Source organism: Rattus norvegicus, chromosome 2, assembly GCF_021556685.1.
Source record: "Rattus norvegicus strain SHRSP/BbbUtx chromosome 2, alternate assembly SHRSP_T2T, whole genome shotgun sequence".
Classification (NCBI taxonomy): Eukaryota; Metazoa; Chordata; class Mammalia; order Rodentia; family Muridae; genus Rattus; species Rattus norvegicus.
In genome coordinates this window covers 125,636,414-125,653,225 of record NC_141535.1, presented here as the reverse complement: position 1 = coordinate 125,653,225, position 16,812 = coordinate 125,636,414, and the positions used below count along the sequence as shown (strand labels likewise).

Genomic DNA, 16,812 nt, shown 5'->3' with positions numbered 1-16,812 from the left:
GGGCCAGATGCAGGGGGAAGCACATCCCCATTGGAGTTCACACCCTGCTGAGCAGCATCTGCACCTATCAGCAGCCTTGGAAGAACAGTAAAGGCATCAGCTGAATAGAGAGCTAGGCCACTGTTTTCCGCTGTTTTCTGAGGAACAAGCTATCTCTGTGTGGGAAAAGGAAGAGACTGACGTGCCCTGGTCAGGTCCTCCTGTGGAGGCCCTATTCTGAGTTCTGTGTCAGAGGGGACATTGCCACTGTACTGAGGCTGGGGCTTCAGAACCCAGGCAGCAATAGTCAGAAAACACTGCCCAGGAAAGTACACGCATTCCTTTCCAGGAGTTTCTGTTCTTCCTGGAGACTTACAACCCTGGGAAGATGATACTGTGTGTGTTCCCAAAGGGAATGGTAGACATTGCACGCAGAACCTGGTTACCTGTCAGCAGGAGGGCGCAGTTGCTCATGGTATCTAGAACCTCTGTCGCCCTCGGATTTCTGCAACTCTGTGTGTCTCTGAGGCCAAGGGAAACATCCATCCTACTGTCCTGTCATGGACTCACAAGAGAAAGCCCAGGATTTAGAGACCAAAGCACTCAAGGTCAAATGCTATTGCCTGCAATGTATGAGGGGTAAGGCCTTGGCAATTAATTCCAGCTGCGTCATCTGCAAACTAGAGATAAGAAATGTTTCACAGTCATACGGGGAGGCAGCTGTTAACGTGTGTGTGTGTTGTACAGGATGCCTTTCATTCCAGGTAACGTAAACTAACCTGGGAGAGAAAGAGAGGTGGTGGTGGTGGTGGTGGTGTGACAGACACACAAAAAGACAGAGACAGACAGAGAATCAACATTACGGTTATTTGTTTTTTAAATGGGGTCATGTGGCAGAGGCTGTTGGATCTCTGAGGTTAAGGCCAGCCTGGTCTACAGGCCAAGTTTCAGGACAGGCCAGGGTTACACAGAGAAACCTTGTCTTTAAAAAAAAAAAAAGCCTATATATAATTTTTAAAAATTATTGAGAAAACAATGTGAATTTTGGTCACATTGACCCACACACCTCTCCCTAACTCCTTCTGGATTCACCATCTCTGTTTTCATGTCCTCTTATCTTGTTTTTGTTTGTTTTTAATAACCCACCTAGTCCAGCTTCCAATTTTGTGCTTCCCAAATATGCCTGGGTATGGGCCCCACCAGGGAAACCTTATTCTCCTTCCCTAGCAGCAATCAACTGTCCATACTTGAAGCTAAGAGTGGGACTTCCTGAAGCTCTCCCCAATTCTTGCTGAACCGCTGAACCGTTGACTGGCTCCAGTCTTCTGCAGACACCTACAGTTGCTATTGAGTTCCTGAGTTCAGTGGTCCTCAGATCTCAGACCCTGTAGTCCCTGATGTCCTGACGTAACTAGCTAGGCTGGCCTCACACTTGCAGCAATCCTCCTGCCTCTGCCTTTCAAGTGTTAGGGTTACAGGGACATGACTCTGTGCCCAAATCCATCATCTCTTATGAAATTATATTTTAAGTGATACATAAAAACATTGTATACACAAATGGAGCACCACTTGGTGTTTTAGCTCAGGTTTTAACTATGAAGCTTCTGGAATATTTATCATTCCATAGTGGTACAAATGTTCAAACCCAGTTCCTGGAACTTTCTGCAGTACTCAGTACAGATTGTTATCTAGAGTCTCTATAGTAATGCCAGAAACTTTGCTCTTATCTAATGTAACTTAGTGCCCATAAATCAACCTTTATGTCTTTTCTTTTCCCCCAGTGAATGGCCCATTATTCTTTATGTCAGAAATTCTGCTAAGCCTCATTCTGAGTCTAGAACCCCAAAGCAGAGGTCGCTGGAGATTGTTTTTGCTTCTCTTGGAACATTTGTTTAGAAAGAACTGGTTTTTTTCCCCTTCTAAGATAGCAGTGCTGATGGTATTTGCATAAAACTCTTGATTTTATGTCTTCTTTTTCCAAAGCTGACCCAGAGGGAATTAGCATCTCATGACCCTGATCCAGTGTCTCACAAGAGCTAGATTCTTCATCATGTAATGTGTTCACTGCTTATGACGTGCTTTCTGTGACGGTGAGTGAACTGGGACAGCAGAGAGATCACAAGACCCTGATTGCAGCCTCCACCTGAGGGCCCACCTCTGGGACAAATAGTTGAGCTAAGGGAACCAAGGATAGCATCTGTCACCTACGGGGACTCAGTCAGTCCTGCTTATCTGAGTTTTCATTCCACTGAACGGGGCAAAGGAGCAGAAAGGCAGACTCAGAGTCAGGTGACCAGACTGTTCTATAGTAAGCAAGCGCTCATTATCGAGCAGGAAATCGTGAGGGTCGTGTGGAATCCTACAGCACTGACACTGAAAATTAGCTAGACAGCGGGCCTTTAGACCATCTTTGATCTGCAGTTTGACTTTGTTCTCTGAGCTGTGTCAACATGTCCTTCGAAAATTCCATTTCTGGAGAACCATTCCCGTCAGGAGCAATTTTCTTCTGTCCATAGGAGTGGTCTTTGTGGAAGTCACCGGGTTTAAGGCAACAGTTAGGGTTAGAGGTCAGATAGAGTATATAGGAACTGACAAAACAGATCTGCTACTTAGCTGCCTTTCTTCTTGGTTTTAGAACATATTGCTAAGATGTAGCAACTGTTCATAAAATACATTCTTCCTTCTGCTTCCTCCACCCCTCTGTCCTCCCTCCTCCCCTCCATGATCCCCACTCCCTCTTCCTTTCCACGTGGGTTCTGGGAGCCTGAGTAGAGGACAGTCCATATGTGGCAAGGAGCTGGTCCAGAATCCAGTGACATTCATGAGACATCTTAAGAACCAGGGAGGCAAACGCATTGAGGTGCTGGGTGAGAAGCATTAAACTTGAACCAAAGGGTCAGACACAGGGATGTTTGGGGCTGAAGTGGGCTAGGGTAGGACCCTGTAAGCTTTCCACATACCACAAGGGGTCAAAACAAGGACTTCCTATAGGAAGCTTGCAGACCTTCCTGAGGTAGGGACGAGGGCACCTCTATTGGTATCAGACCTAATGATACTGAGAAGCAGTGTTCTGAAGGGAGACAGTTCTCATGACAGATATTTTTCTAACACTGAAGAAAGGAATCATATCTCCCACTCCCCCTTGTCATAGTTATTTTCCTGTCACTGTGATAAAAGGCGCTGACCAAAAAGCAACTTAAGGGACAAAGGGGCTGCTTCTACAGTTCATAGCTGAAAAGCTCGAGGTAGCCAGTCACAGTGTGCCCAGTCAGAGGCAGAGGGGGCGGGTGCTTATGCTCAGCTTCCCTTCTCTTCTTTATACAGTTCAGGGTCCCAGACCAGAGAACAGTGCTAATGGCACCTTTTCCCATCTTAATTAGCCCAATCAGACAATTCCTCCCAAACCTGATCAGAGGCTTGTCTCCCAGGTGACCCGGGATGAATCAGGCTGGTAAAGGGGATTAACCAATGCCTCCCCAATACAACCTACAAAATTGTAACAAAAGAAATCCCTATCTCTAAATCAGTGTGTCTTAACCTGTGGCCCAAGACTCCTTTGGGGTCAAATGACTCTTTCATAGGGGTTGCCTAAGACCATCAGAAGATTCAGATATTTATATTATAATTCATAACACTAGCAATGTTACACTATGAAGTAGTAATGAGAATACTTTTATGGTTAGGGGTCACAACAACATGAGGAACTGTATTAAAGAGTCAGGGCATTAAGAAGGTTGAGTGTTACTGCTCTAAACTTAAAGATAAAGGTCGAGTTTATCAAGAGGCCACAAGTGAGCAATAAAATCTTCTTTATTAGAAACAGATAAATTAGAGATTTTGGATGATCTTGTTAAATATTCTGTAGTTGTCATTCTCTCCTCATTTCACTGGTCTCTGCTCTTGTGGTGGCTGATTCCTGCTCCCTGTTGCTTCTTCCGTGTTTCTATAAAATGCTAGGACAGTATCAAACTATCAAACTCCCTCCTCTGCTTTTTCCTCTCCCTTCCTGAATTCCTTTCTCATTTCCCTTCTTTCCACCACTTCTCAATTCTTTCCACCTCACCTCACAACCAATGACACAGAAAAGAAAAACAGCATGCAAGCAAAAATCTGCATTTCCTGAGAGCAGAGAGAAGCACAGCACACATTTGCTCTCTGTGCCTACACAAACCCTACATCTTGATCAAAGCCACCATGTTACTCTGCCACAGCCAAATGCCATGTGACTTTAACAACAGAAACTCACTGGCTCAGGATTCTGGAGGCTAGAGGTCTAAGACAAAGATGCAAAGAAAGCCCAGAGTTTGGAGAGATAACTCATTGGTAGTCTGTCAGCTAACTGTGAGGACCTGGGTTCTGAGCCCCAGCATCCACATTAAAAACTCAGGTATAGTTGTGCATGTCCATAGCCAGGATGGAAGTAAGGGAGACAGAGACAGATGGATCCTGGAGCTCTCTGGACAGCCGGTCTAGCTCATGAGCGAGCTCCAGGTTCAGTGAGAGACCCATACCCCAAAATTAACCCTAGATGAAGAACCACATGTGGCCAGTGGCTTCTAAGAGAAGAAGAATCAACTGCTTCCAAGGGTGAGCTCCCAGTAGGTGGTTCAATCCAAGTGGACACAGGTATGGATGAGCAATGATAAACAGACTCAATAGGTTGAACACACACACACACACACACACACACACACACACACACACACACACACAGAGCCATTAAAGAAGACATCAAGAATTAAGAGAATTTAGGAGGGAAGGCACATAGGAGGAATTGGAAGATGAACAGAGGAGCTGGCATGTTGTAGATCCAGTGCTGCTCGTTCAAGAAGCTCTCAAAAAATAAAGAGAAAAGTTGAGGAAGACATATGATGTTAACATCTAGCCTCCACATATCTGTGCATATCCCACACACATGAACACATATACAATAACCATATGTTCACACCCAGAGTCAAAAAATTGTTTAAAAAATGTCAACAAGGTTAGTGTCTGAGGCAGCTGCTCTTATAAGGGTCCATGGGTTGAGGAAGAATGATACCCCGGACTCGATCCAAACGTAAGGAGTGTTTTATTCTGTAGAAGTTCAGCATGCTGGGGTCTCCCCACTACCAAGATAGACACCCAAGTGAGCTCATAGGCCTGATTTAAAGCACAATAGGGAATTCTGGGGTAGGTGACCTCTGTGCTAATTTGTTGGGTCCATCTCTAAGGACATTCTGTTACTGGGGTGTGGGCACTGGAAACTGCCGGGGAGGTCTGGAACCGTTACTGAGAAAGTAGCTGAGGAAGTCTGGAAACTGCTGCTGACCCATTGTCCTTGCTTCAGGCCAGGTGGCTGGGACATTGCATTACCTGTGCTTGAAGGCTGGAGTCTGGGGTTTTTAATATTAGTAATTGACTTGCCTGGGCTTGCCTGGACTTGCCCAGTTTTCGGCCTAGTCTCCATAACTGCCAACTTGAAGTCTGTCATGGACTCAGCCTAGCCTTCTCATTCTCTTTAGCTTTTGGATGACTGTCTCCCTTCCCTGTCCTCCCCAGGGTCTTCCATTTGTATGCAGAGGGGTTCTGTGCCTCACTCTGAGAGGCCACAACTTGGCCTCACTTTTCCTCAGTTGGATGGCTCATATGGCTTGGCTAAAGGGCAGAATGCAACTTTTGAGAAGATGAAGAGACCCTGAGCACATATTCATAGTTTAAAAAGTGCTGACCCTGAGGGAATTTGAATCCCTGCCAAGCCGCTTCTTTACAGGTTTTTTTTTTTGGTTCTTTTTTTCGGAGCTGGGGACCGAACCCAGGGCCTTGCGCTTCCTAGGTAAGCGCTCTACCACTGAGCTAAATCCCCAGCCCCTCTTTACAGGTTTTTAATACGTGGGTTTGTCTTATTTCACCCTATGGTGGAAATGATGATACATTTTGTTTATGTTTCCCATATGAAAAAAAAAGCAAACAGTTATTTGGCCAGCAAAAATGAAATTAAGGCAATTTTCAAAATTCATTGCCTTTTCAATATGGATGTTTTTATTTTTATTTTTTAGAGATAGGGTTTCTCTGTGCACTCCTGGCTGCCCTAGAACTTGTTTTGGAGACTATCCTGGCCTCAAACTCAGAGATCCTCTGCCTCTGCCTCTGCCCCTGCCCCTGCCCCTGCCCCTGCCCCTGCCCCTGCCCCTGCCCCTGCCCCTGCCCCTGCCCCTGCCCCTGCCTCTGCCTCTGCCTCTGCCTACCAAGTGCTAAGATTAAAGGCATATACCACCATGCCCTGACTCAATATGATTTTTAAAGTGAATTGATGTGAATGTTCCGTAAATAGATCTGTTCCAAAACATTTATACATTTGGCTGAGACTTATATAGGAATCATATAGGGACCTTATTATCAACTTGACTGAATTTTAATCATCTACAGACAGACCTCTAGTGCCTCTGAAGGTGTTTTTGGAGAGGTTTAACAGAGAAGGAAAGACCTGCCCTGAATTTGGGTAGCACTTCCCACAGACTGGGCTTCCACAATGAATAAAAGGAAAAGAAAGGAGAAAGCAAGATGAGCACCAGCGTTCATCTTTCAAATTGTGTTGTGTTGTGTGTGTGCGCACGTGCTTGTGTGTGCATGCCTCTGTGTGCATGCCTCTGTATGTGTGTGCGTGTGTGCGTGTGTGTGTGTGTGTGTGCGTGCGTGCGTGTGTGTGTGCGTGCGTGTGCGTGTGGGTGTGTGTGCCTGTATGTGCCATAGTCCATGCATGGAAGTTAGAAGACATCTTGCAGAAGTCAGTTGTCTCCTATGATTGTGGATCTTGGTGCTTGAGCTCAGGCTGTCAGGGTTGGCAGCAACTTACCTGTCTAGGTCACCTTGCCAGCCACCATTCTTGGTCAGCCATGTATTAGGCTGCCTTGTGCTCTAAACGGGGCGCTTTCTCTACAATGACAAACTGTATCCTTTAACAGTGAGTCAAAATAAACCCTTCTTTTCTTTTTTCTTTATTTTTATTAACTTGAGTATTTCTTATTTACATTTTGATTGTTATTCCCCTTCCCAGTTTCCGGGGCCGACATCCCCCTAACCCCTCCCCCTCCCTTCTATAAGGGTGTTCCCCTCCCCACCCTCCCCTCATTACTGCCCTCCCCCCAACAATCACGTTCACTGGGAAACCCTTATTTTCTTAAGGTGCTTTTTCTCAACTGTTTGGTCAGAACAATGGTCTAATGTGGGGATTCGGTTAACTCTAGGTGAAAAATCAGTAAAAGTGAGGCTTAGTAAAAGTTCTTTGCAGAATGGGTTTAGAACCCTTGTAAAGGGTCACTCTCCATTTTGCCATGTGTCTCTGATTTTCCTCCTACATCTCTATTCTGTGCACCTGGCTAACTTCGTGAACACGGGTATGTCTTGTGCTGTGCCCATCACTTTAGGAAGCCGTCTGGCATTCAAACGGCATAACTATGCAGGGTTCCTTTCGAGCTCACTCTGTTCATACTCAGCTTGGTTTTGTTCCCTCGTTGGTTTGAATGTTCCATCTCAGACAAGAGGTGAAATTCCCTTGTTCTCCTGGCTTCTTAGGGAAGTAAACCCAAATCTGCCTTATTGAAGAAAAAGCATAATTCCTTTTGCATGAAAAATAAAAGACAGACTGAGGAAATGCCATAATGACCAAGATGATGGTTTATGTTATCTTTCAAATCAGTTCCAAAGAGAAATTAACCCTCATTATGGTAGAGCTGGTGATAAAGGACTGACTGATTTCGTGCTTTCTGAGGACTCATTCTTCATCAGTCAGGTTAGCAATGATGAGGACGGTCGTAGTGCATCAAAGGGTTGGAGAGGGAGCTCAGCAGGTAAAATACTTCTACACAAGCCTATTGACTTGAATTCAGTGCCCAGAATCCACAGTGGGAAGAAGTAACTGACTCCTGAAAGCCATCCTCTGACCGCCATACATGGGGCATGGCACAACACTCCTGGACTTGTATTTACATACAATCATTATAAATGAAATATTTAGGAGTCAGTGTTTGCCCAGGACTCAGCTCATGAGATGATGCCAGTGTTAACTACTCTTTTGTGGCTGTGACAAAATACCTGGCAAGAAGCAATTTAAAGAAGAAGGGTTTATTATGGTTCACAGTTGGATAGGATATACGTCACCTTGGCTGGAAAGGAGGCTGGCAAGTCCCAATGCATCAACCCTCAGGAAGCAGAGAGAGAGATGATTGTTAGGATGAAGCTTCTTCTTATTCAATTCAGGACCTCCGCCTATGAAATGGTGCCTACTGTTTTTTGTTTTGTTTTGTTTTGTTTTGTTTTGTTTTGTTTAAAGTATAGAATAGAGCCTATTCAGGGCATGGGGAGGGGAGGGGAATTAAGAGGGTAGTAGGGACAGAGAGAGAGAGAGAGGGAGGAGGATGAGGAGGATGAGGAAGAGAGGCCAGTTGTGAATACATGGGGGTGGGAGAAGGGAAGGCAGGAGCAAGAGAGAACAGAGAGTGGTGCCTCCTATTGTTAAGGAGGGTCTTCCCACCCACTTACTTAGCTTCATCTAGATAATTCCTCACAGGTGTGCCCAGAGGCTTTCGTCCTCCCCAGATGCCACTCAGTGTCAACCATCAAGACACCTATTTTGAGAGAGATCAAGCAAAGAGACTGTACCTTGGAAGGCTGTCAGGGCCCAATGGTGATTACAGGGACTCTGTTACCAAGCACCGAACGCTTTGCTGTTCTCCCTGCTACATAGGTAAGGGTTGTATGCAGGGTTGGGGTGGGGAAGCAGGAACTTTACATGACTCTTCCAAAGTCACCCCACGTAAGCAAGGGAGAGAGGGGAATCAATATGGACTGCCGCTAGACTGTCAGACCCAATTCACCCAACGTGTATCAATTTAAAGCCATAAAATCTGGGTAAGAGAAGAGTTTGCCAAAATGACAGGCTGGGTTTTTTTAATCTTCTATATCGTATTTCCTGGCCCGACTCCTCCAAGAACTGTCCCTGTTCTGAGCTTCCGTATCCTAGAAGGAAATCCACCTGCCAGAAAGACAGGCCTTCACCCAGGGTGACTCTCCAAATGTGGTAAAGGTTATTTATGTAAAAGATCATTGCATTGTGCTTTGGCATGCAAAAAGTTGCTTTCTCCCCAAGATACAGAAACTCCCTCCAGTTATAGATCAAAACAGAAGGTGTCGACTGGGCTCTCAAACACCCATTTCCAACAACTTCGGTTCAGAAAATAATGTTCTGACTTCATGTTCCTCTGAGTGCCCTCCTCTGTTGGCTTCTCTGAGTCTCAGTGATCTTTGCTTCTATACTGTCCGAACACCTCTGCATGGGGGTGGGGCAAGCTCATCCAGTCTTGAGGGAGGGGAAGAGTAAGCAGCCTGTCACAGGGTGAGAAACTCTCCATCAGACAGAACGTTCTCACATGTGGATTGTGAATCTGTGGATCCAGGCTCCTCCTTCTAGATCCAGGGGGCCCACTGGTTTTCAGAGCCTCTTTTTGACTCCCACCTCCAGCAAACATCCTCTAGGGCAGCCAAGCACAGCAGGAACCTGCCCCTAACAACCACCTGGGGTCAGTCAGTGGCTCTCAGGAGTGTGGGCTATGCTGTTTAACTCCACTCCTGGCCTCATTGGGGACAGCTTTGTTTGATTATCACAGAACAGAACATGTAGATCTCTTCATCATAAACACACACACTCTCTCTCCAGAGCACAAATAAACAACCATGTACACTGGTAAATGTGTTTGCATTATTTAACCAAACCAGACGAAGCGTGTGAACAGCCTTGCATATAAAGTAAGGGGGAGTAACTCGCCTGTAATCTGTCTTGTACAATACAGCCATTGCCACTTAAGCCACTCACGAGATCCAGACCCTGGAAATGTTCTATTTTTAGATGGGCTTTGTACACTATACTATTGACAAAGAGCACTGTTAAATCCTTTGAATAGCAGCCAAAAAGTTGGGTGAGAACCCAGAAACCTGCCTCCGGGATCAGCATGCTAATCAAGCCAGACTGATCTCTAAAGATCCAGTCCTTTTGTCTCAGTAGTCAGTAAAAGAGGAAAGGACGTGGGTTGGGGGTGGGGGTGAGGCTAGGAGTGGGGGCGGGGGGGGTGCTTATCAGCAGTTGTTTCACTCGTTCACCTAGATAACAGGTCATTCGCCCACTCTTTGGCCATTGAAGCTGCTCTTTGTCAAAGTCACTTTCAGAAAAGATTTGACTACAAGGGAGGCAGTGTGACGGCAGCTGGTACGTCATGGAAATCTCAGACGTGGTAGATTCAAAGCTGCTGGGGCCAGGTCACATGACTGCTTGCCTGCATCCTGGCAAGCACATGCTCCTCCCTGACAAGCGTATGCCAGCCCAGCCACGTGGCCACACTGGAAGGATGGAGAAAAAAATCTTAGGCATACTGTCCGGGAATGAGGCAATAGAGAATCCAGGAGAGGGAAGGCATTAGATACTGACATTTCTGCAACCAGTAGGAAACCGGCTCTTTCCTGAGCTCCCAAGAGACTAGGAGTAGCAGACACCACTGGGCTGATTCTGGACGTCGGCAAAATTATTTTTTTTATCAGATAAGCACACATCTTTGCCTAATTTTTTTCTTACATGCAAACTGTTCATTTAAAAAAACCTCCTTCGTTTTTTTAAAAAAGTATTATTTTATTTATTAGTGTAGGTGTGTGTGTGTGTGTGTGTGTGTGTAAGTGCACGTGACTGTGAGTGTGTGTGAGCGAGTGTGCATCCTGTGGAGATCAGAAGGAACCTTGTAGGGAATCATTTCTCTTTTCCACGTGTGAGTTCCAGGTATTGACCTCAAATCATCAAACTTTCACATTGCTGGCCTTGGAACTTCTTGAACTCATCCATGGGATGTGACTGGTGTAGTGGACTGGATGGTCCAACCTCCCCTGTTGGTATTCAGTTCACTTCTCCTGCCAGTTTCTTATAGCCGTTTTATTGTTTCCTTTACAAAAAAAAAAAAGTAGCAAGTTCTCATTTAGATCAGGCTGACCTCAAACTTACCATCTAGCTAAAGATGACCTTGCACTCCTGATCCTCCTGCCTCTACCTATCAAGGCTGAAATTACAGCCATATGCCACCACAAGGGTGTTTATATGGTGCAAACTCTCTACATCTACCACCACGGTTGTTTCTATCTATAGTTTAAAGGGTCCTTGTACCTTTCATGAGTCATGTGCTTAGGTATAAGTAACATGGTGGCTTACCATTAAGTTCCTGTGTATCAGGCTCCATTTTAGACCCTTTCTACCAAAGCTGTACCCTTACTAATGGCCCATTCAGTCAGGTATCCTTTTTTCCTTGTCGGAAAGTACTGAAGCACACAGAAGGGTATTCAACCAAAGAGCATAACCAACCAGTGTTAAACTGCAAATTCAGACCTAGGTTTGCTGAGCTTCCTCTGTTACATCAAGCAATACCACCTGCAAATGTGAGCCTATGCTGTGTAACATAGGGCAACTGGCTTTGCTCTGACGAAACTGAATTCCATACTGCTGACAGTTATTTTAACACACTCAATATGCTTATTTATTTAAAAAACAGTATTTGAGAATGTTTGGATTTTTACTAGTAATACTAAGTCTGCCAGTTACAACTTTTAAAAAACGTTTTATTGATTCTTTGTGAATTTCATATTACACACCCAACTGAACTCCTTTCCCCTCCCTTTATACTTGCCCTCAGCCCTTGCAACCTTCCTCTGAAAAGAAAACCAAAAACAATAAATAAATAAATAAACAAATTAATTAATTAATTAAAAGAAAGGAAGGAAGAAACAAACAAATGAATAAACAAACAGACTCATCTCATCATGGAAACTGCAGTGGGTCACTCAGTATACAGTTTTGCCCAAATGTCTTGGAAATGTTCATTGCAATGAGTCTGGTATGGTTTGAAGCTTCTGCTACACTGTCAATATCCTCGGATCCTCACCAGGATTCCTCCTGGATGTCCTGTTGTTGCCCTGTGCCATGCATCTGCAGGACTGGCCCCTTCATGTACTTCAGCAGTTCATAGATGGGGTAAGATGTTGAGGTGGGCCAACTCAAAGCCCTGGATCTGGGCCTGGGTGGGAGCTGAATTGGTCAGCTTGTCAACTTTTCTGCACCCACACCAGCAGGGCAAGATCTCCAGCACTGCCTGTGCTAGCTCACCCAACTGTTGGGCTGGCACAACTACTCTCAAGCCCTTGGAGCCAGCTCTCTCACCTGCCACAGGCAATGAGGGGCTGAGGAGGAAGCATTTATCCCTGACCCATACCACACTCACGAGGGGCAGGGCCAGCTCTCCTGCCCTCCTGTCCTCCTGCCCTCCTGCCCTCAGGGAATGATTTGCCTGCTGCAACTTTTAATTCTTCAATACTTTCTGACTATTCCATTTGTCCTGATCCTCCCTATGGATGGTTGTGGTAACTAGGGTCTATAGGAAAAGCACATTGGGATAATCCAGCTTGCTTTAGAGGTATAGAAGAAAATGAGAAAAGAACGTTATCCCTAACTTGGAGCAGATAGGTGCCCTGCTTTGCCTTCCAACAGGACGTTGCAGGCTTGTGTGCACAGTTTGATTGACAGCAATCTTGGACAATGTCCGGGTGCCTGTTGCCAAGTAGGAAAGAGATGGAAACTCATGAGGAAATGATAAGCAAACAGGAAGTCCTGGGAGTTTCAGACATCTTATAAAGTTACTTCCAAAAGTGTCTGTCTGCTCCGTAGAGTAGCTTGCTACTCCTGTGTATCCATTTGTCCTATCAGTGTCACCACTGATTAAAGTAATGAGTAAATAATATCTGTAGGTCCTAGAAAGCTCTTGGCTGCAGTGAGGGCAGGAGGTATTTGGATTCTTTTTCACATTAATTCATTAGTGTGTGTGTGTGTGTGTGTGTGTGTGTGTGTGTGTGTGTGATAGCAGCATATGTGTAGAGGTCAAAGGACAACTTGCAAGACATGGTCTTCTCCTACAGTTTTATTCCCAGGGATCAAACTCAGGAAGTCAGGCTCGATGGCATGAACCTTTTCCTGGCTGTTCCATACATGGATGTTCAACTGATTATTTCAATCCGATTGCATTTCTGTTGTCTGGAAAGGACCAGACCTGTCATTTCCCTCCTATACTCCTATGGCTATTAGCATTCCATATTGCTTCATTTTATTATGACCAGCATGGTTGCTCATTGCATTGGAATTTGCTTTACATTTTTAAAGCTACAGCAGCCGCAGTTGTTGGCATCCTGATGCGGCCATGGTGCTGAATCCCTGCCGGCCTGTGCTCCTGTTGTGTACACTTCACCTTTCAGAAAGCTATGCCCAAGAGGAGGAAAAAAGGGGGTGCTTGGCTTTCTCAAGACACACATTTTCTCTGCTTTCTCCTTGGCTCTGGAAGAGGGCACATGAAAAGTAATTTCAAGTTGTAATCAATGAGGCTTTTCACAAGCAAGAGTTTCATTTATCTACAGAAAATTTGCCTGCAGTAATTTACAGTGAGACCAGCATTCTAGGTCAGTGCATGGACTCACCTTTCCACTGTCTAGGTATTTACCATCAAGTTTTCATATTTTATTATGAGAAGCTAGAGCTGAGTAAACAGGCAATCATCTTTATATTTTATGGGGCCGAGTCTAAAAACTTTAAATATTCATATTATGTTTAGATAAATGCTAAATAGTGGTTACATGAAGAATTTTCCAGTCAAATTAACTCCGCAGGAATGTACCTGTAAGCACGGCTCTTAATTGGACACAACCAGAGCCAGCGCTTTCTGAGGTCAGCAAATTGGGAGATACATCTTCGTTTGATCTGGTAAGGAGACGGAGCTGTGGCCTGAAGTTCTGCCCAAACAAGGAGGAAACACCTGCAGTTTCTATCTTGATTTAAATGTCTCTGTGTGGCATATATGGCAAAATTCAGAAACAATACTTTATGTGTTTCATATGCAGGCACAAAAAAAATTGTTACTGCACTGGCACCAGGCTCTGTCCAAAAGCATGCCATGTGTATGCTGCTTAAAGATTTAAAAAGTTCACCTCTCTGGAAGAAAGTAGGAATACAGTTTGGGGGACTAAAACCTAGAATCACAGAGTCAGTCCCAAGGTCTGTGAAACAGCACTACTGTGAGCCTCTGTAGCCCATGCTGAAGGATTACTCTTCAGCCCTTTGAGAGCCCCGACTGCCATCCTAAGTTATAGGCTATCACACTTTTCCTTCAGTCAAGACATGAGTGAGGTGAGTGTGAAACAGGTAGGGAGGCTTGTCATGGGGCAACAGAGACAATTTGATTGGCAGGAAACTGAGTGGTTCAGTGGGGCTGAAACAATGACTCCGTGGTTACAAGAACTGGCTGCTTTTTCAAAGGAGCTGGGTTTGGTTCCTAATATTTCTATGGTTGTTCATAACTATCTGTAATTGCAGTTCTAGGAGATCAGATTCCCTCTTCTGTCCTCCTTGGGCCCTAAGCATGGATGTGGCAGGCATACATGAAATAAAAATAACTCTGTTTTAAAATTACATTGTTTCTAGGTCTATTTATTGGGAGTAAAAATGGAACAGTTTAGCAACAGATTTGGTAACAGTTTTTATGTAAATGAGGAGATGTTGATGACAGTTAACTAAGATAAAAGATAAAATACAAAGAGGAACAACATAGCTTGTATATATGTCCAATGTAGAATTCCCCCATGTGCACAAGCATATACACACAGGCACACAATACATGCCCATGCATGTGTGCATGTGCATGCACACATATGCGTACACATGCAGGCACACACATGGCATGCACACACACCTTACAAGCATATACACACCATGTACACACACCATGAAAACATACACATACCATGCACACACACACAGAGGCACACACATGGCATGCGCATACACCATGCACACACACACACATGCAGGAGCTCATACACCCATGCACACATACACAAGATTCCCCAGTAGAGAAGGTGTCCTTCTTATGGCTCACAAAAATACTCTTAAGCTCAGAACCTCTTGATTGAGAGAAACTCCTTGACTGACTGTCAGTGGGTTCAAATCTGACAAGATGTGCTTTCCCCTGGTTAGTTCTGTTGAGATCTTTCACCCTCTCACTGCAAGGATAGCCTCTAGGAAGGGGTTGAGGACCTCAGAAGACATGGGAAGGAATTTCGCTCGGCCGGCTGCTGAGGATCTGTTCCTGGTTAAACTAAAACCTCATTCCCTTCCTTTCCTCTAGCCCTCAGCATTACTTTGGACTCCTAAAAATGACGCTGACCTAAAACTGGCTTAAAGGAAAATATGTCATCAACTCCATCATGTCCCGTAAACAAGCATTTGCTCAGTATCCCTTTTCTAGAGCCATCCTGTGCGAGGCTCCAGGGATAGGAAAGGAGGTTGGTTTAGAGGTCGTGTTCTGGGTCACTGAGAGATCACTCGGTGGTAAGAGCACTTGCAAGCCTGGTGACCTGAGTTTGGTCCCTTAAGGCAGATACAATGGTGGGCATGTAATTCCAGGATGGCTACAGGAACAGGGAGGTGTAGACAGGAGAATGACTGGAAGCTATGGGACACCTACCCTGGAATATGGAGCAAGGCAATAATAAGATGCTTGCCAGAAAGAAAGGGAGAGAGAGAGAGAGAGAGAGAGAGAGAGAGAGAGAGAGAGAGAGAGAGAGAGAGAGAGACTGACTTAATATGTAGTCCTGTCTTACCTGGAACTTACTATGTGGTTGGGCTATCCTGGAACTCACAGAAATCTACTTTTCTCTGCCTCCCAAGTGCTCAGATTAAAATAATAACTTTTAAATTAAATAATTAACAATAATTAAATAATTTATACAATGATAATTTTTAGTTAAAAATGTACTTCAATTTCTACAATCAGAAAATTCACCCAGTGTCACCCCGTCTTTGCTTTGCCTCACAGAAAGCATTTACAATCAACATCAGTCAATGCCATGGAATAGCAGTAATGGAGGTAAGTGTGTTCATGATCGTAGCACAGTAGTCCAAACGAGGTTGAACTATTTAGAAACAACTGGCAGACAATCAACATTCAACACTAACATATATGGAATACAATAAAGCAGTAAAAAGGATACAGTGAAACGCAACAGTATACATAAATATTAATAACAGAATATGTGGAAAACAAGCTTCAGTGATTAGTTAGAGCATAAATCACCACTTAAATGAAACAAGAATTCAGGTTCAATAGTTCATATCATCAACTTGACAGATTCTAAAATCCCCTAGGAGACTTTAGGATATGCCTAAAAGATTATCTAGATTGGGTTAATTGAGGAGAGAAGACTAACTGTAATTGTGAGTGGCACTGTTCTGTGGTCTGCCTCTGGGACTGCCCAGAAAGAAAAAAACCAGAGCAGAAAGCATTATTCTTTCCTTCCCAGCAGCAACTGCCTTTGCTTCCCACCCTGTCTCCCTAAGTTGTTTGTGTTGGGATTTTTTTTAATCACAGCATCAGAAAAAGTAACTATGACAGTGGGTATACATAGAATAATAAAAAGAAAGAATAAAACCCCACCAAGAACAGTAGTAACACTAGGTGAGAGGGCTCGGTGAGAGAGGAGAATAAGAAATACATACATAGATAGTTGTCAGCACTTCAGAGAGATATTCTTGGCAGGTTTTCATATTATTAAACTTTAATAATCCAGTTAGCAAAAGGACCTGCCTTGGGGTAAAAAATCAACACGGGGTTTTAAAGAATCAAGAGAAACAAGATTAGTATATGGTGGTGTTTATACAAACAGGAAGTAGAGGCCTAGTAGTTCGGTTGGTGGACTGTTTGCCTGCAGTGCACAAAGCCTTGGATT

The 16,812-nt window shown here is 44.4% G+C and overlaps 1 long non-coding RNA gene across 1 annotated transcript in view; it reads left to right on the top strand.

Moving 5' to 3' along the window:
- The first annotated feature begins 674 nt into the window (after positions 1–674).
- Positions 675–16,812, top strand: part of LOC120100810 (uncharacterized) — a 32,233-nt gene continuing 16,095 nt past the window's right edge. Inside the window, exons 1-4 of the long non-coding RNA XR_015674459.1 lie at positions 675–743; positions 1,963–2,069; positions 8,528–8,704; positions 15,903–15,953. This is a non-coding gene — a long non-coding RNA (uncharacterized LOC120100810). The remainder of the gene's footprint in view (positions 744–1,962; positions 2,070–8,527; positions 8,705–15,902; positions 15,954–16,812) is intronic.